The following is a 21,356-nucleotide window of genomic DNA, read 5'->3' as shown; positions in this document are numbered from 1 at the left end:
TATGTAATGGTGATAAACTAGAACCTTTCCCTGTTAGATCAGGAGTGAAACAAGGTTGCCCACTATCACCATTACTATTCAATATAGTACTAGAAACTCTAGCCTTGGCAATAAGAGCCGAGAAAGAGATCCAAGGAATTAGAGTAGGAAATGAAGAAATCAAATTGTCACTTTTCGCAGATGACATGATGGTATACTTAGAGAACCCCAAAGACTCTGCTAAAAAGCTATTAGAAATAATTCAGAATTTTAGCAAAGTCGCAGGATACAAAATAAATCCACATAAATCCTCAGGATTTTTATACATTACCAACACAATCCAACAGCAAGAGATACAAAGAGAAATTCCATTCAAAATAACAGTCGATAGTATCAAATATTTGGGAATATATCTACCAAAGGAGAGTCAGGAATTATATGAGCAAAATTACAAAACACTTGCCACAAAAATAAAGTCAGATTTAAATAATTGGAAAGACATTCAATGTTCTTGGATAGGCCGAGCGAATATAATAAAGATGACAATACTCCCCAAACTAATCTATTTATTTAGTGCTATACCAATCAGACTCCCAAGAAACTATTTTAATGACCTAGAAAAAATAACAACAAAATTCATATGGAAGAATAAAAGGTCGAGAATTGCAAGGGAACTAATGAAAAAAAAGTCAGAGGAAGGTGGTCTAAGTGTACCTGATTTAAAGCTATATTATAAAGCAACAGTCACCAAAACCATTTGGTATTGGCTAAGAAATAGACTAGTTGATCAGTGGCATAGGTTAGGTTCACAGGACAAGATAGTGAATAAAAATAGCAATCTAATCTTTGACAAACCCAAAGATCCCAAATTTTGGGATAAGAATTCATTATTTGACAAAAACTGCTGGGAAAACTGGAAATTAGTATGGCAGAAACTAGGCATGGACCCACATTTAACACCACATACTAAGATTAGATCAAAATGGGTCCAAGATTTAGGCATAAAGAACGAAATCATAAATAAATTGGAGGAACATGGGATGGTTCACCTCTCAGACTTGTGGAGGAGGAAGGAGTTTGTGTCCAAGGGAGAACTAGAGACCATTATTGATCACAAAATAGAACATTTTGATTACACCAAATTAAAAAGTTTCTGCACAAACAAAACTAATGCAAACAAGATTAGAAGGGAAGTAACAAACTGGGAAAAAATTTTTACAGTTAAAGGTTCTGATAAAGGCCTCATCTCCAAAATATACAGAGAATTGACTTTAATCTATAAGAAATCAAGCCATTCTCCAATTGATAAATGGTCAAAGGATATGAACAGACAATTTTCAGATGATGAAATTAAAACTATTTCCACTCATATGAAAGAGTGTTCCAAATCACTATTGATCAGAGAAATACAAATTAAGACAACTCTGAGGTATCATTACACACCTGTCAGATTGGCTAAGATGACAGGAACAAATAACGATGAATGTTGGAGGGGCTGTGGGAAAACTGGGACACTGATGCATTGTTGGTGGAGTTGTGAAAGAATCCAACCATTCTGGAGAGCAATCTGGAATTATGCCCAAAAAGTTATCAAAATGTGCATACCCTTTGACCCAGCCATACTACTACTGGGCTTATACCCCAAGGAACTACTAGAGAAGGGAAAGGGTCCTGTATGTGCCAAAATGTTTGTGGCAGCCCTTTTCATAGTGGCTAGAAGCTGGAAGATGAATGGATGTCCATCAATTGGAGAATGGTTGGGTAAACTATGGTATATGAATGTTATGGAATATTATTGTTCTATAAGAAATGACCAACAGGAGAAATATAGAGAGGCTTGGAGAGACTTACATCAACTGATGCTGAGTGAAACGAGCAGAACCAGAAGATCATTATACACTTCAACAATGATACTGTACGAGGATGTATGCTGATGGAAGTGGATTTCTTCAACATAGAGAAGAGCTAATCCAATTCCAATTTATCAATGATGGACAGAATCAGCTACATCCAGAAAAGGAACAATGGGAAATGAATGTAAACTGTTATTTTTACCTTCTGAATCCAATTCTTCCTGTGCAACAAAAAATTCGGTTCTACACACATATATTGTATCTAAATTATACTGTAATATATTTAACATATATAAGACTGCTTGCCATCTGGGGGAGGGGTTTGGGGGAGGAAGGGAAAAAATCTGAATAGAAGTAAGTGCAAGGGATAATGTTATAAAAAAATTACCCATGCATATGTATTGTCAAAAAATGTTATAATTATAAAATAAAATAAAAATAAATTAAAAAAAAAAAAAAAAAAAAAAAAAAGAAGTACAGAGCTGGAAAAAATATAAAAAAAGAAAAAAAAAAAATAAATAAATAAATAAATTGCTCAAAATTTCAGGACACCAGACAAGGTGGCTTAGATAGTTTTATGCACCAATCTTGTCATATCTGTAAATAAGCTTAATGAAACCTGTGACTTACCCAAAACAACTTTGATCAATGTATAGAGATGCCTTTCTGACCTTTTATCTTTGTCAGAGTTAGTTCCTCTGATTTGCTGGTACAATGATTATAATTTCTGAACCTACATTTTGAACTTAATCCCTCAAAGGTCAAGGTGGCATAAAAGAAAATATTCCTATGTTGTTAGGAAGAGCAAATGTCTGTATATTTATTCTCACTATATATTTGAAGTAAATTTCCCTTTTGTAAAAAAGTTAATTGACATAAAGTGGTGCTAGTCATAGTTCCCTTACAAAAGTGGGAACACAGCTGGTGAAGACTGTAAGTCATGGCAATAGAGGAGACTACACCAATGCTTTCAGAAATCTTATCATCTCAAGGGCCATGGGCAGAAGGAAGAGAGAAAAAAGAGAGAGAGAGATTGAGGGAGACACAGAGAGAAGACATACATTGAACATGCATGATTATTTCATGTTGGAATACTCGGAGAGCTGTTGGAATTCACAGGAGCCACTTGACAGTGGCTGCTAGAGGTCCAACCCAGAACGGATCTCCTCTTGTGAGAGAATGATACAAGGAGACTGAGAGACCATTGCTATTCTCTAACCTCTCTGACTGAGAGGCAGTTGTGTTGTCTGACCTCTCTCCTCTTCCATCTGCCTCCAATTTATCTCATTCCCAGTTTGCAACACCTATGTCAGCAAAGGCTGCCTTGCAACTCCTTCAGATGTTATGATCTACAGCTGTGGAAGCTTCGGAGAATTGGCCTGTCCCTTAACAATTTCCCAAAGATGACTATGCATATTTCATAGAGACTCTTAATAATCTCTGTGAGCAAGTTAAAACAAGCATATATAACACAGTTTCCTCTTCTTTAAAACTAAAAGAAATTAATTATTTCCAAAGTTACTCCCTATTCTAAATGTATGGTCCTGTGATATCCTTAAGTCAAATGGAACAAATATTGACTCTTTGTAACTGTAAAGTGGCTGATTTATTAGTATACCTTTTATAAAGGTTGGTTAGGATTTTCCAGTCTTGTGACTGGGATGAAAACTAACAATTTCGGGAGAGATTACTATCTCGATTATATTCTAAAAGCTATTTCATGATTCAGAGATGATTTTCACAAGTGGTCATTTTCTTCATATTACCTATCACATTGGTATAATATTTTGATATTAATTTTATTATTTAACATTATATGCAAAAGGAAAAAAAAATGATCAATACCCAGTTTGGAAGTAATGTTAAATTTTATGTACAGCTTGATTATCACGCACTAGAAACTGCTAAGAAATCAGAGTAGGAAATGTAGAAAAAGATTAAATATTTATCTCTGCGATTGTATAGCTTGATGTTTAATAAAGGAGTTAAAACATTTAAAAATAAACATGGTACAGAATAGAATGATAGAACATAAAAACTAATATACATGTACTATGATCATTCATTTGAAAGTGTAATGCTGGAGAAACTGAGTAAGATAGAGTTAGAGAGTATTTAATAATTTATTAAATGGGAAAGATTTACTGGGACCAAATGGATCCAATGGTTTGGTCCCAGGGCTGAATGAGATTATTATCTGAAAGAATCCAGCAGAGAATTTTGATAACAAGATTCTTTTATAGGGTAACAAGAACAATGACATAATGGGAGAGGTACCTGGATGGGGTTGACCTAATGGGAGGAGGAACCTAGGATGAGGATGACATAATGGAAGGAGGTACTAGAGAGGCTCCTGATATTCTAAGGATGTCTAGAATGGATAAAGACCTTTATCCCATCAAACATTAAGAGGGAATAAGTATAGCCTAAGGTCTAAGATATAAGACCTTTATCCTAACATTAAGAGGGAATGGTTATAACCTGAGGCAGAGTAACTGAATAGGACAATTAGGGAAACTGGGTCAGGACATTAAAAGAGAACAGTGACATAACAAAAGAAAGCTTAACTTAAACAAGTATCAAAGAATGTTATCATGAAATATGGTACTTACACTGGTCCTTAAATGATGAGTATTAAAAACTTGAGAGATATAGATGGAGGCAAAGGGCATTTTGTCAAACAGCAATGCTGTGAAACCATGGAGCTTTGAGGCAACTAAAAAAGAAAACAAACAAACAAACAAACAAGCAATCATTTTATAATTTGAATAATGCTAAAATTGATGAATTATGAATTATAAAATACAAGTGTGTATTTAATTTGAGCCAATATTCAACTTAATGCCATATGGTTTGTAAGTTAATTTTTAGATTTAAAATGCTCCTCTTCTGTCAGGCTACATACAGTTGCCTACAACTGATTTATAGATCCTTTCATTCCATGTTTTTAAATGTATTGTTTACTTAGAAAATTAATTTTTTTTTAATTTGAGCTTTCCAATTTTCTCCCTCTTTCCAGCCTCTCCTCAACACATTGAGAAGACAAATAGTATCAAATAAATCAAACATATGAAATCATATAAAATATATTTTTGTGTTAGTTATGTTACAAGAAAAAGAAATATAAAATGAAAAATTACACTTCAATTTGCATCCAGATTTCATCAATTCTGTCTTTGAAGGTAGATAAAATTTTTCATCATGAGTCCTTCAGAATTATTTTTTTGGATCATTATATTCTTCAGATTACCTAAGTCTTTCACAGTTGAATATTTTTACAATACTGCTGTTAGTGTATACAATGATCTACTAGTTCTCCTCATACAACCCTGGATTGATTAATGTGAGCTTTCCTGTGTTTTTTTTTTTTTTTTCTTTTTCTAAATCATCCAAGTCATCATTTCCTAAGAACAATCGTATTCTTTAACAATCATATACCACAACTTGTTTAGCCATTCCTCAATGGATGGATATTCTTTCAATTCCTTATTTTTCACCACTACAAAAAAAGCTGATATAAATATATTTTATATATATATATATGTGTGTGTGTGTGTGTGTGTGTGTGTGTGTGTGTGTGTGTGTGTGTGTGTGATTTTTCCTTTTCTTTGATCTTTCTGTGATACAGGCTTAATAGTGGTATTGTTTGGTTCAAAGGATATACACAGTTTTATAGCCCTTTGGGCATAGTTCCAAATTGCTCTCCAGAATGAATGGGTATAAAACCCACCAATACAACATTAGTGTCCCTATTTTTCCCACAGCTCCTCTCATATATCATTTCTCTTTTCTGTCATACTAGCCCATTTGACAAGTGTGAGGTAGTATCTCAGAGGTTTGTTAGTTTTTTTTTTTTTTATTTGCATTTTAATCAATAATGTGTTGAGTGCTTTTCATATGATTAAATATAGCTATGATATTTTCCTGAAAACTGCCTGTTCATATCCTTTGATCATTTATCAGTTGAGGAATTTTCTTTTGTTTTGTTTTATAAATTTGGTTTTAGTTTCCCTATCTAGTTGAAAAATGAGGCTTTTGTCAGAGAAAATTATTGCAAAATTTTGTATTACTTCATTTTCTGTGGTACCTTTTAACAAAATAGTTTCCCTGATTATCTTTTTTTTAGTCAGAAGACTGTTAACATGTTGCTAGAAAATGGAATGATTAACAATGTACAAATCAGAATCAAGTATGGGAAAGTTTATTTCCTTACAAATACAGAGTAAAAGGATTTAAAGAAATAAGTTCATCCCGTCATGTATTTTAAAATGATTAACTTATTTCAACCCGGACTTCTGGCCAAGATGGCAGCATGGAGGCAGACAGCTGCTTGAGCTCTGCGTTTTCTCTCAGGATTTACTTCATGACAAGCCTCTGAATTAATGCTTGACTGGAAAAGCAACCCACAAATAATCACCAACAGAAGACATCCTTGAAATTCACCAGAGAAGGTCTGTGTTTGCTTGCAGGAGGGTTGAACAGACTGGGTGCAGCCTGAGGGCAGGCTGTGAGAGCGAGACAGGCAGCTTACACAGCTTGGACTAGAGGAGGAGGGGTGTGATCTCTGCTGTTTCTGTGAAAAGACTTTTTCCCCAGTGTGGATGTTCCATCTTGGCAGCAAGCCAGGAGCAGCAGAGAGGGTGTAATCACTGGAGGTGAAGAATAAAACCCTGGAAAGCTAGCATCTCTTGGGACCTGGCCACCCCCACCCGGAGTGACTCAGCTCGTTCTTAGAGCCTCAGAGCTCAGACACAGTGCAGCCATCGCTGTCCTGTAAGGACCTCACTGCTGTCTTCCTCAGTCTAGAGGAAACTCAGTAACAACATCCAGCCCTATCCCCCCCAAAAAACAGACCAATTGTTTTTCTTGTCAATTTGTTTTCTTCCATTCCTGCTCTGACAAAATGAACAAAAAATTTAAAAGGGCTCTAACCATTGACAGCTTCTGTATGGAGAGAGAGCAGACTTCAAATACTGAGGAGACCAAAAGCAGATTGTCTCCAGAGGAATCCCCTAAGGGGGATATGATCTGCTCCTCAATGCAAAAGACTCTCATAGAGGAAATCAAAAAGGCTCTCACAAGAGAGCTAGAAGAAAAATGGGAAAAGGAAAGGGAAGCTTGGCAAGAGAGGCTGGAGAAGTCATCCAGAGTGGATAAAGGGATCAGATCATTGAGAAATAAAATTAGTGAGCTGGAAAAAAAAAAAAAAAAAAAAAAACAAAAAAAAAACAGCTCTCTAAAAAATAAAATGCATGAAATGAAAAAAAAATTCCATAGAAGAAAAAAACTCACTTAAAAACTCAATTGGACAATTACAAAAAGATATAAAAAAAAAGTGAGTGAAGAAAATACATCATTGAAAATTAGACTCGAACAAGTAGAAATGAATGACTCAAGGAGAAACCAAGAAATAGTCAAGCAAAACCAGAAAAATGAAACAATTGAAAAGAATGTCAAGTACCTTATTGGAAAGACAACAGACCTGGAAAACAGATCCAGGAAAGACAATTTGAGAATAATTGGACTCCCTGAAAAAATGTGAGGAAAAAAAGAGCCTGGACACTATTTTTGAGGAAATTATCAAAGAGAACTGCCCAGACGTTTTGGAAACAGAGGGTAAAATAGACATTGAAAAAATTCATCAATCACCTACTGAAAGGGACCCTAAAATCAAAACACAAAGAAATATATTGGCCAACTTCAAGAACCATCAGACGAAGGAAAAAATACTCGAAGCTGATAGAAAAAAGCAATTCAGATATGATGGAGCCACAATAAGGATAACCCAGGATCTAGCAGCATCCACATTAAAAGAACGAAGGGCCTGGAACATGATATTCTGAAAGGCTAAAGAACTTGGTATGCAGCCAAGAATAACTTACCTAGCAAAAATGAGCATCATTTTCCAGGGAAGAAGATGGACATTTAACGAAATAAATGAATTCCATCTATTCTTGAACTTATTCCAACCTGTACAGCTCATTGGGAAATTGAGATTTAAGTATTTATGCAGTACACATATTTTTTGGCCATTTTGCCATTAAACATTTTATATTTCATTTTTGCTGACCATAATTTGTTTTTCTTTCTTTTTTTTTTTTTTTTTTTTTTTTTTTTACTTTTAGTAGATTTTTATTTTTCCAAAAGAATTCAAAGGTAGCTATGATCTTTACAAAATCTTCTGTTCCAAATTTTTCTTTCTTCCTTCTTCCCATCCCCTTCCATAGACAGCAAGAAATTTAATATAAGTTAAACATGTGCAATTCTTATAAACATATTTCCATATCTATCATGCTGCACAAGAAAAATCAGATCAAAAGGTGAAAGAAAAAAAATGAGAAAAAAATCAAGCAAACCAACAATCACAAAAGGAGACAATCTGCTTTTGGTCTCCTCAGTATTTGAAGTCTGCTCTCTCTATATATTTTGATTATATTTCATAGTTCTCTCTCTGCATACAGATAGTTCTTCCCATTTTACATATCTATCTATCTATCTATCTATATGAATACCTTAAATCTCCTCAATTTGAAAAGAGCCAAGTCCAATATAGTTGATCATCACATAATCTTGTTGCTGTATACAATGTTCATGATTCTATTCATTTCACTAATCATCAGTTCCTGTTAAATATTTTCAAGCTTTTCTGAAATCAGCCTGCTCATCATATCTTATAGAAGGACAATATTCCATTACATCCATATAGGATAACTTTTTAAGCCCTTCCCTAAGTGATGGGCATCCACTCAATTTCCAGTTCCTTGGCATTACACAAAAAGGCTGCTACAAACATTTTGTATTCCAGGTTTCCTGTTTCCCAGATCAGTTGCTTTTTTAGCAAAATTTCACATTTCCTCTACTTTTATTCTTTTGACTTTGATTTATTGCTTCTTGATGTCTCATGGAGTCATTAATTTCCATTTATCCAATTCTAATTTTAAGGAATCATTTTCTTCAGTGAACATTTACATACAATTTCACATTTTGCCAGTAATGATATTTAATCAATTCTTTCCTTCAGTAATGTTTGTGTCTCTTACCATTTGATTAATTCTATTATATAAGTTGTTACTTTCTTCAAAATTTTTGTTCCAATCTACCAACATGTTCTTTTTTTCATAGTTTTCTTGTATAATTTTCATTTTTCCCCTTTTCTTCAGTCTTGTAGGAGTTTGTGTTGTTCTTGTTTTTTTTGTTTGTTTGTTTGTTTGTTTTCCCTTTTCTTTCCAACAGTTTGCTTCTTGCTTTTTACTTCTTATTGTCTTCTGAGTTTGTGTCTTTATCTGCCTTGTCACCATAGAAAAAATTTTAAGGTCAGGTTCTTTATTTTGTTATTTATTCTTTTTTCCAACATATTCCTTGACTTTGGGGAAGAATTGTCCTAAGCTTCAGGGATTTTTTTTCTTGCACTCCTGTTTTCAGGGTCAATTTGGAGGGAGGAGTCCTGCAAGTTTTTCATGCTTCCAAGGTGGTATTATCCTGAAAGAGGTGTGGGTTACTGCCCTCTTTGCCTAGAATATGTTCTTTACTCAGAAAGAGTCTCTTATTCCTCTGAATCTGGATGCTCCTCTCTGTACTTGAACTGCAAACAGAATGCTTGTTCCCATGTGACAAACTATAGATCTTTTAAGCCTGTAGCTCAGGGTTAACCTGTAATCTGATTCTGAATAATGTCCTCTTAGCATCTCTGAGTTGAAAAAAACTCCTGCTGCTACTATGGGAGTGACCACAATTTTGGTGTTTTTATAATTCAAATCAAAAGGAAAAATTTAAACATATGGGTCTCCTATCTCTCTGTATTTTTTTAATGATAGCTTTTTATTTACAAAACATTTGCATGGGTAGTTTTTCAACATTGACTTTTGCAAAACCATCTGTTCCAACTTTTCCCCTCCTTTCCCCCATACCCTACCCAAGATGGCAGGTAGTCCAATACATGTTAAATATGTTAAAGTATATGTTAAATACAGTATATGTATACATATTTATACAGTTATCTTGCAGGTCAAGAAAGATCAGATCTAGAAACAAGGTAAAAAACCTGAAAAAGAAAACAAAAATGCAAGCAAACAATAACAGTAAGAGTGGAAATGCTATGTTGTATTCAACACTCATTTCCCATAGTTCTCTCTCTGAGTGTAGCTAATTCTCTTCATTACTGAACAATTGGAACTAATTTGGATCATTTCATTGTTAAAGAGAGCCACGTCCATCAGAATTGATCATCATATAGTATTGTTGTTGAAGTGCATAATGATCTGGTTCTGCTCATTTCACTTAGCATCAGTTCATGTGAGTCTCTCCAGGCCTCTCTGAAATCATTCTGCTGGTCATTTCTTAAAGAACAATAATATTCCATAACATTCATATACCAAAATTTATTCAGCTATTCTCCATTCAATTTCCAGTTTCTAACTACTACAAAAAGGACTACCACAAACATTTTTGCACATACAGGTTCCTTTCCCTTCTTTAAGATCTCTTTGGGATATAAGTCCAGCAGTAATACTGCAGGACCAAAAGATATGCACAGATTGATAACTTTTTGAGCATAGTTCCAAATTGCTCTCCAGAATGTTACACAACTGCACCAACAATGCATCAGTGTCCCAGTTTTCCCACATCCCCTCTAACATTCATTATTATATTTTCCTGTCATCTTAGCCAATCTGACACGTGTGTAGTGGTATCTCATAGTTGTCTTAATTTATATTTCTCTAATCAACAATGATTTGGAACCCAACTTTTTCATATGATTAGAAATAGTTTTAATTTCTTCATCCAAAAATCATCTGTTCATATCCTTTTACCATATATCAATTGAAGAATGGGTTGATTTCTTATAAATTTGAGTCAATTCTCTATATACTTTAGAAATAATGTCCTTATCAGATCCTATGGATGTGAAAATGTTTCCCCAATTTATTGCTTTCTTTCTAATCCTATCCATATTAGTTTTATTTGTATAAAAGCTTTTTAATTTAATATAATCAAAATTTTCTATTTTGTGTTCAATAATGACCTCTAGTTATTCTTTGGTCACAAATTCCTTCCTTTTCCACAGGTCTGAGAGGTAAACTATCCTATATTCTTCTAATTTAATTATAATCTTATTCTTTATCCGAATACAATTCTTCCTTTGCAACAACAACAACAACAACAAAAATTCAGTTCTGCAAATATATATTGTACCTTGGATATACTATAAGATATTTAATATGTATGGGAATGCCTGTCATCTAGGGGAGGGGGTGGAGGGAAGGAGAGGAAAAATTCAGAACAGAAGGGAGTACAAGGGATAATGTAAAAAAAAAAAATTACCTATGCATATGTACTGTCAAAAAATGTTATAATTATAAAAATTAATAAAAAATCTTATTCTTTATGCCTAGATCATGACCCCATTTTGATCTTATCTTAGTGTATAGTGTTAAATATGTGTCAATGCCTACTTTCTGCATACTAATTTCTAATTTTCCCAGCAATTTTTGTCAAATAATGAATTCTTATCCCAAAAGCTGGGGTCTTTGGGTTTGTCAAACACTTGATTGCTATAGATATTGACTATTTTGTCCTTTGAACCTAACCTATTCCACTGATCAACTAATCTATTTTTTTAGCCAATACCAAATGGTTTTGGTGACTGCTGCTTTATAATATAGTTTTAGATCTGGTACAGTTAGGCCACATTCATTTGATTTTTTTTTTTTTTCATTAATTCCTTTGAAATTCTTGACCTTTTGTTCTTCCAGATGAATTGTGTTGTTATTTTTCTAGGTCATTAAAATAGTTTCTTGGGAGTCTGGTTGTCATAGCACTAAATAAATAGATTAATTTATGTAGTATTCTCATCATTATTATATTCATTTAACCTATCCAGGAGCACTTAATATTTTTTTTTCCAATTGTTTAAATCTGACTTTATTTGTGTAAAGTGTTTTGTAGTTTTGCTCATATACTTCCTAACTTTCCCTTGGCAGATAGATTCCCAAATATTTTATTATCAACAGTTATTTTAAATGGAATTTCTCTTTGTATCTCTTGCTGTTGGATTTTGTTAGTGATGTATAAAAATGCTTATGGCTTATGTGGATGTATTTTGTATCCTGCAACTTTGCTAAAGTTGTGGATTATTTCTAATAACTTTTTAGTGGAATCTCTGGGATTCTCTATGTATACCATCATATTAAAGAGTGATAATTTGGTTTCCTCATTACCTACTCTAATTCCTTTTATTTATTTTTCACCTTTTATTGCTTAAACTCATGTTTCTAATACAATATTGAATAGTAATGGTTATAGTGGGCAAACTTGTTTCACTCCAGATTTTACTGGGAATGGTTCCAGTTAATCACCATTACATATGATGTTTACTGATGGTTTTAAATAGATGCTAGCAACTTTTTTAAAGGAAAAGTCCAATTATTCCTATCCTCTCTGGTGTTGTTAATAGGAATGGGTGTTGGATTTTATCAAATGGTTTTTCTGCATCTATTGAGATGATCATATGGCTTTTATTAATTTGGTTATTGATATAGTCAATTAAGTTAAAAATTTTCCTAATATTGAATCAGTATTGCATTCTTGGTATAAATCCTACTTAGTGATGGTATATTACCCTGGAGATAATTTTCTGTAATCTTTTTGCTAATATTTTATTTAAGATTTTTACACCACTGTTCATTAGGGAGATTGGTCTATTATTTTCTTTCTATGTTTTTGTCCTACCTGGTTTAAGTAGCAGTATCATGTCTGTGTCATAAAAGGAATTTGGTAGGTCTCCTTCATTCTCTATTTTTCAAATAGTTTATATAGCATTGGAATTAATTACTCTTTAAATGTTTGATAGAATTCACATGTAAATCCATCTGGTTCTGGGAACTTTTTTTCAGGGAGTTGATTAATAGCTTGTTCTATTTCTTTTTCTAAAATGACACTGTTAACTGTAAGGGCCCTTTAAATGGGAGGACACAGTGCATCGGGAGATTGAGGCCCGGAAGTAATTTCTGTGGATATTAGGACTGCCCTTGGGCGGGATCCTGGCCATATTGAGATAGCTTCGTAATGGGTGACTCTCTCGCTGATTGGCTGTGTGTGTGACCTCACAGGCCCTATGTAAGCCCACTGCAGGCATCAACTGCCCTCTTTAACCTGGTGCTCTTCACTTTGGCTCCCTAGCCTGGGTGGCCAAGCCAAGATGGGTAGCCAAAAGAGGTAAGGGTTTTGGTAGTGAACACATGGGTCTTCTGACCAGGTGTTCACCAGGGAACCAACAAGTCAGGGCATCAGTTAGGGCATTATGTGAGTAGGTATAATAAAGGCTTTTAAGATTACATGTGGTTGTTCTTGAGTGCGTTACCGGTTACTAAGCTATAGATTCAAGAGATTGTGGCCAGAGACCTTAGAAGGCCTCAGAGGAGGCGAGCCGGGTAGAGTTCACACTGCAAAGGACAGTGGTCAAAGGTACTCTGGTGAGTCTAGGACAGACTAATAATTGTAACTGCCAGGAGAGCACGTTACAGTTAACCAATTTACTTCCTGTTCTGTTAATCTGAACAACCTATATTTTTGAAGTTATTTATTCATTTCACTTAGGTTACCAAATTTGTTGGCATAAATTTGGGCAAACTAACTCCTAATTATTGCTCTAATTTCCTCTTCATTAATGGACAATTCTCCCTTTTCATTTTTGAGACTTAATAATTTGATTTTCCTCTTTCCTTTTTCTAATAAAATTCACCAAAGCTTTATCTATTTTGTTGTTTTTTTCATAAAACCAACTCTTAGTTTTATTTATTAATTCAATATTTTTTTTTTACTTTCAATTTTATTAATCTCTCCTTTTATTTTTAGAATTTCAAGTTTGGTGTTTGATTGGGGGGGGTAATTTGCTTTTTTTCTAGTTTTTATAGATGCAAGCCTAATTTATTGATCTTCTCTTTCTCTACTTTATGCAAGTAAGCCTCTAGAGATATAAAATTTCCCCTTACCACTTTGGCTTCATCTCATAAAATTTGGTATGCTGTTTCATTATTGTCATTCTCTTGGTTGAAATTATTAATTGTGTCTATGATTTGCTGTTTCACCCATTCATTCTTTAGGATGAGATTATTTGGTTTCCAATTATTTTTTGGTCTGTTTTCCCCTGGCTTTTTATTTAATGTAGTTTTTATTGCATCATGATCTGAAAAAGATGCATTTACTATTTCTGCCTTTCTGCATTTGAATTTGAGGTCTTTATGTCCTAATATATGGTCAACATTTGTATAGGATCCATGGACTACCGAGAAGAAAGTGTACTCCTTTCTGTCTCCATTCAGTTTTCTCTAAATATCTATCATACCTATCTTTTCTAGTATTCTATTTCTCTCTTTAATATATTTCTTATTTATTTTGTGATTTGATTTATCTAGTTCTGAGAGTGCAAGGTTGAGATTTCCCACTATTATAGTTTTGCTGTTTATTTCTTCTTGTAGCTCTCAACTTCTCCTTTAGTAATTTAGATGCTATATACTTGATATATATGTTTAGTATTGATATTGCTTCATTATCTATGCTACCCTTTAGCAAGATATAGTGCTTTTCCTTTCTCTTTTAATTAGATCAATTTTTACTTTTGCTTGATCTAAAATCAGGATGGCTGCCCTTGCTTTTTTGACTTCACCTGAAGCATAGTAGATTCTGCTCCAGTCTTTTACCTTTACTCTGTATGTATCACCCATTTTAAATGTGTGTCCTGTAAGCAACATATTGTAGGATTCTGACTTTTAATCCAGTCTGCTATCCAACTCTGCTTTATGAGAGAGTTCACGCTATTCACATTTCTGTTTAAAACTACTAATTCTGTATTTTTTGCCATCTTATTATCCACAGATTATGCTTTTTCTCTTTCCTTTTTCCCTTCCCTACTTCCCAGTATTAAATTGTGAACACCATTTGCCTTACACAACACTCCCCTGTTAGAATCTCTCCCCCTTTAGAGTCCCTTTCTCTTTCTTATACCTTTCCCCTACTATTTCTGTATTCCTCTCTATTTAGCCTACCCCTTCCCTTTTCACCTTTCCCCTGCTACTTTTCAATGAGTTGGGAGAAATTTCTCTGTAAACCAAATTTATCTAATATTATCTCTTTGAGCCAAATCTGATGAGAGTAAGATTCAAACAATATTCATCTCCCTCCCTTTTTTCCCTAAGATATAATAGATTCCCTTTGACTCTTCATGAGATGTTGTTATCCTCTTTTTACCTCCACTTTTCCCTTTTTCTGGTACAATCTCTTTCCCACATCTAGTTCTTGTTTTATATTATAACAGTAAAATCACATTATACATGTACAGTTCTCAAGAGTTCTTTTTATTTTTTGTATGGGATTACCTGCCATCGGGGAGAGGGAGTGGAGGGAGGGAGGGGATAATTTGGAAAAATGAATAAAAAAAAAATAAAAATAAATAAAAAAAATTTTATGAATGACTTGAAAGCAAGCCAATCATATTTAGGGATGAGACAAAGCTTGGAGCAGCAAACAGATTAGATCATAGGATCATTATCCAATAAAAAAAAAAAAATCTAGACACACAAGAATGATGGGCTAAATCAAATAAATTACATTTTTTTCTATTAAATTTCAGGTTCTATAGTTGGATTAAGAAGAAAAAAACCCCACCTACTCAAGAAAAAAGATTGGAGAAAGTTGAAAAGAGTTCATATATATGAGCTTAATATATAGTTTGAAAAAGAGTTTAGTGTGTGTGTGTGTGTGTGTGTGTGTGTGTGTGTGTGTGTGTGTTGAAGGTTTGAGACTATAAACTCAACATGAGTTAAAAGTGTGACATTTAAAAAAAAAAGCAAATATTCTCATTGGCTGAATTAATATAAAGAGTTCAGAATGAAGGAGGCATCATTCCTTAGAAATCTGGGAAATATTATATTCAGTTTTGAGAAATATGTCTTCCCTTTGTAATTCTACATAACTTATTTTATTAATACATTTAAAATGTAATAACAAAAACTAGCATTTGCCTTTCACTTTAAACTTGGCAAATTACTTTTCAAATAATATTTCATTTGATCCTTAAACAACCCTGGGAAGGAGGTTCCTTTCATTATTACCATTTTAAAAATGAGGAAATTGAGGCAGAGAAATTAAGTGATATGCCCAGGCTAAATCAGTTAGTCAATAAGCATTTATTAAGCACTTACTATATACCAGACAGTATACTAAGTGCTAGATATCACATTTTTTTATTAAAGCTTTTTATCTCAAAAAAAAAAAAAAAAGAGTTCTTTTTATTTTTTATACTTCCCTTGAGTTCTATATTTAGAAGTCAAATTTTTTTTTTGCCATCAGAAATAAATGGAATTCACCTGTTTGATTAAGTATCCATCTTCTTCCCTGGAAAAAAAATGCTCAGTTTAGGTGGGTAATTTATTCTTGGCTGCATTCCAAATTCCTTTGCCTTTCAGAATATTAGTTTCCAGGCCCTTTGATCCTTTAATGTGGACAGTGCTAATTCCTGAATAATCTTTATTTTGGCTCCTCAGTATCTGATTTTTTTTTTTTTTTCTGGCTGCTTGTAGTATTTTTCCCTTGGTCTAGTAACTGGAACTTAACCATAATATTCCTTGTTGTTTTAATTTTGGGGTCTCTTTTAGCACATGTTCAATTAATACTTTCAGTGGCTATTTTTACCTTTTGATTCTATGACATCTGGGAAGTTCTCTTTGATGATTTCCTGAAAAATAGTGTCTAGACTCTTTTTTATTATGATTTTCAGGGAGTTTAGTAATCCTTAGATTTTTTTTTTTTATTTTTGCTTGATCTGAGATCAGGATGGCTACCCCTGCTTTTTTGACCAGATCTGCGCTCTCAATGAAAACAGACCTTTTCTGGCAATCTTTGAGATTATCTTCTTTTGCTAATGTGTTGTGCTCCCAATATTATGGATTCTGACAGTCCAGCACTAATTAAGAGGCTGAATTTCGTAAATACTTTGTGGGTAGTAGGGGAGCTCAGAAAGACGCATGTGTCCTCTCTACCATCTTGGCTCTGGTAATAATTCTCATAATATTTAATAGTGAGATTTTTTTAGTCTGTATTACCACTTATGACAGTAGAAATTATCATGTACTACAATGGCTTATATGTGTGCCTAAGGATTTAGATTTTGTTTAACTTCCCTTTACATTATTTTTATCTTCTCAACAGATCTATTAGACATTTCCAATCTAATGTCCTAAAGCTCAATGAACATGTAAAAATGAAGCTGTCTCAAAATGAACATGTAAAAAAAAAAAAGAATTACCTCTTTCCCCCAATCTCAGTGTATCTCCTTAACTTTCCTAAATTTGTTAAGAATACTAAATCTTTAAGTCATCTGATAGTCTTTCTTCTTCACAAATCCTCTTATCAATTGTCAAATTATACCATCCCTACTACCACATTATTTCTCAAAGCTGTCATTTTTATATTCACAAAAGTACCATCTTGGTTCAAACTCTCATCAGTGATCTAGATTATTTATTTCTGAATAAAGTTATTATGCATTTTTAGCATTCATTTCTTTAAAATGTCGAGTCCTGAATTCTCTCTCTTTCCAATTCCTTTTCTGTAGATTGAAAAGATAAGCAATATGGTATCAATTATACTTGTGAAATTTGGTAACAAGTTTTCAGATTAGACATGTTTCAAAAAAAAAACACAAAAATAAAGTGAAAAAATTATACTTCGATCTATTCTCCAAAATTCATGAATTTCTTCTCTAAAGATAGATGGTATTTTTTATTATGAATCTTCAGAATTGACTAATTTAATAATCTTAATTGTTCTCATTTATTCCAGTTCTTCACTTGTTTACTCAGCTATTAAAGTAATATTCTTATGACATAGTGATGACCATGCTGCTCCACTGCTCAAGATTGTCTAGTGAGTCTTTCTTGCTGTTTAAGATAAATATACGTCCCTATTTGGTTTTTAAGCTCCTTCACAATCTGTCTCCAACCCACTTTTTAATTCTGACTCTACTTTACTCTGTTTCATACAATTAACGTTCTAGACAAATTGGGCCTCATTTTTCATGTACTGCAATTCATCTTTCTTCCCTGTACCTTTGCAATAGTTGGTGCCAAGCCAACATAAAAAAAGCTGCTATAAATATTTTTTCATTCAGGTCCTTTCCCTTTTTTTTGTGATATGCCTGCTAGTGATAACACTGGATTAAAGAGTATAAAACATTTTTTATAACACGTTTGGTATGTTCCAAATTTCTCTCCAGAATGAATGAGAATGGAATCCACTACTCTACCAACAATGGATTAGTATCCCAATTTCCCTATAATCTCTCTGACATTTATCACTTTCTTTATATCTTATTAGATTAACCAATCTATTAGGTAATGTAATAGATATTTCTGTTTTTCCAGTCAACAGTGATTTTTTCATATAACTATGGACAATCTGAATTTGCCTATTTGTATCTTTTATTTATCAAAAGCAGAATGACTTGTAATCTTATACATTTGACTCAGTTCTATATATAATTGAGAATTGAGAATGTTATCCAAATAATTGCTGTGAAAATTGTTTTCCATCTTTCTGCTAATCTTACTTGCATTGGTTTTACTTTTAAAAAACCTTTTTTAGTTATCAAACTGTGCATACCCTTTGATCCAGCAATGCTACTACTGGGCTTATATCCCAAAGAAATACTAAAGAGGGGAAAGGGACCTGTATGTGCCAAAATGTTTGTGGCAGCTCTTTTCGTAGTGGCTAGAAACTGGAAAATAAATGGATGTCCATCAATTGGAGAATGGTTGGGTAAATTATGGCATATGAAGGTTATGGAATATTATTGCTTTATAAGAAATGACCAGCAGGATGAATACAGAGAGGTTTGGAGAGACTTACATGAACTGATGCTGAGTGAAACGAGCAGAACTAGGAGATTACTATACACTTCAACAACAATACTGTATGAAGATATATTCTGATGGAAGTGGATATCTTCAACATAAAGAAGACCCAACTCACTTCCAGCTGATTAATGATGGACAGAAACAACTACACCCAGAGAAGGAACACTGGGAGTTGAATGTAAACTGTTAGCACTACTGTCTTTCTACCCAGGTTACTTATACCTTCGGAACCCAATTCTTAACGTGCAACAAGAAAATTGGATTTACACACATATATTGTATCTAGGTTATACTATAGCACATGTAAAATGTATGGGATTGCTTGTCATCTAGGGGAGGGAGGAAGGGAGGGGAAAATTTGGAAAAATGAATACAAGGGATAATGTTATAAAAAATTACTCATGCATACTGTCAAAAATTATAATTATAAAATTAATTTAAAAAATAAAAAAAACTTTTTTTTAATTTAGCAAATGTTAGTTTTTCAGAAGAGTCTGTAAACTTTTTGAAAGCAAGGACTATTAAATTTTGTCTTTGCTTTCTTTACTCTTAGAACAATGCTAAGCACATAATAGATGTTTAATAAATTCTTGGCTATTGAATCAACATCACTATTACTACTGCCACTGCCACTGCTGCTGCCACCATTATTATTACCATCACACTGTTATTCTCTATATTTTCTATTGTTTCATTACTACCTCATTCTTTAATACTTTTAGAACTTATAACTTTTGCATTGCATGTACATCTTCTACTTCCAAAAAAAGCATTAACCTAGTAGTACTTACTAAGATGTGCTCATTATCCTGGAACTGATTTGGTGATGGGATCCTTGGAGCTTAGCAAATTTGGTTTTCAGAGAGTATAAATCTAATTTGACACCATGCCTATACTTGGAGCCTTTTCAGTAGTCTAGGAATTGCCAGAGTTGTGGTCTATCAGATTAGACCTTTAGAACCCAGCATAATCCTTGTACCACAATGACACTTTAGGATAATACATCACTGGCAATATTTCTGTTAAAAATTTTTGAAAATACAATGTAGAATCTCATATATCAGGAACCTATATTTTTAAACATTTCTGTTCAATGAAGGGATTGTTAATCATGCCCCCTGTTTCTTATATTTCAGTCAATTTCTGTGCCCATATCCAAAATATACCATAGTAAGTTACATGATTACTTCTTTTAAAAATTCTGTTTGTGAAACTTTTTTTAAGTTCAAGTATCTTACATCATTCATTGTCCTTAAGCTATATATTTATGTATGCCTTCAAAGAACTCCAGTGTTGTTTAATATATATTTCTGATTCATGACATATCTCCAGCAGAGTACAGTGATGGCTCATCTTCATGATTGATGGATAGCACCAACAGTTTATTCATCACATCAACCACTTGACCTTGTTTCTTCAGTATTTGTTAGCACATAATGCTTTTTCAGATTAAAACTCATTAGTCAGTAGAAGACTTGGAATTCCTTTACAAAATAAGGCAGTGTCCCTCTGCTGGTAACCTCATAAAAAGTAATGAAATTGTTCTCCAGTACTGTTACAGTGAAAATGAGTGCCAGAAGGCATCTTGAAAGCTGGACCAACTTTTGTTTGCCAGAAGGTAGCTAACAAACTCCAGATTGTAATAATGTTCGGCTAAGTAGTTTTCCTAGAATGTACAATTTATTCCAATTTTCATCCATTGACCTCTAGATCTCTGATATGCATCACTGGTTAGTGTAGAATAACTGAATCGTATAATGGGCAGAGAAATAAATGAGGGATATTAACATCAGAATGAAGACTTAAAATATGACTCATTTTCTCATCAATCAGACCTCTGATGGACTCATTTCAGCTACAATTGGGTATGTTTTTCAGGATGAACTAATCATGTTCAGAACACAGCATGAGAGTTTATTACTTTGATTAATTGGATGGTAGCCAGTAGATATAATGATATTATGTATTCATTTCTAATTTTCTGAGATAATAGAAAACTATGTGTGTATACTAAAATTGCAATTAGCACACCTTGGAAAGACCCTAAGGGAAAACCCTTTCTGTTCTACTGTATTTTGGTCTTTTCTAATTGTTCCTAGCTTTTAATAAAATTCTGCATATTTGTTGTTGTTTGTTTAAAAAGAAAGAGAGACAATCTTTTAACCTTGTATTTTATCTTAGGCTCTCACATCCCTCTCTTGGTATCTATCTCAGTACATGCAATCATTTAAATTAGCTGATAGTTGTTCATGTCTTTGCTTTTAGTGACCCTGATTCTAGAGATGAATAGAATAGGAGCATGTTACTTAGAATCTTTTCTAATCAGAGCCAAGAAAATCAATCCTAGAAATTGATGATACTTAAAGTTATCTCTACATTTTTGTAATTGATACAGAGAATAATAGCTCTATGCCTTTTGATATTATCAATAGCAAAGGTTAAATTTCAATAGCCTCATTTATAAAATGAGCAGTTTGGGCTCTGATTTTTATAAGTATTTCATCTTTTCTAGTACTTTGTTTCATACAGTCTCCTGTCCAGCTCAAGTGGTATTTTTCCTCCACCACTAACCACCAACCACCAACCTCCAACTCTTTGCCTTTGCACTGATTTT

The 21,356-nt window shown here is 33.3% G+C and overlaps 1 protein-coding gene across 3 annotated transcripts in view; it reads left to right on the top strand.

Moving 5' to 3' along the window:
* The window catches only part of SYNDIG1 (synapse differentiation inducing 1), a 269,131-nt gene that overhangs the window by 60,782 nt on the left and 186,993 nt on the right, over positions 1-21,356 (top strand). Inside the window, exon 1 of one of the 3 annotated variants that reach the window (XM_074287715.1) lies at positions 17,658-17,753. The exons of the other annotated variants lie outside the window; for them this stretch is intronic. The gene's annotated coding sequence lies outside the window, so the exon portion shown is untranslated. Of the gene's footprint in view, positions 1-17,657; positions 17,754-21,356 lie in introns of those variants that run through there. 3 annotated transcript variants of the gene reach the window in all.

Source organism: Sminthopsis crassicaudata, chromosome 2 (assembly GCF_048593235.1).
Source record: "Sminthopsis crassicaudata isolate SCR6 chromosome 2, ASM4859323v1, whole genome shotgun sequence".
NCBI classification, from domain to species: Eukaryota; Metazoa; Chordata; class Mammalia; order Dasyuromorphia; family Dasyuridae; genus Sminthopsis; species Sminthopsis crassicaudata.
This window is presented reverse-complemented; position numbering and strand designations above follow the sequence as displayed.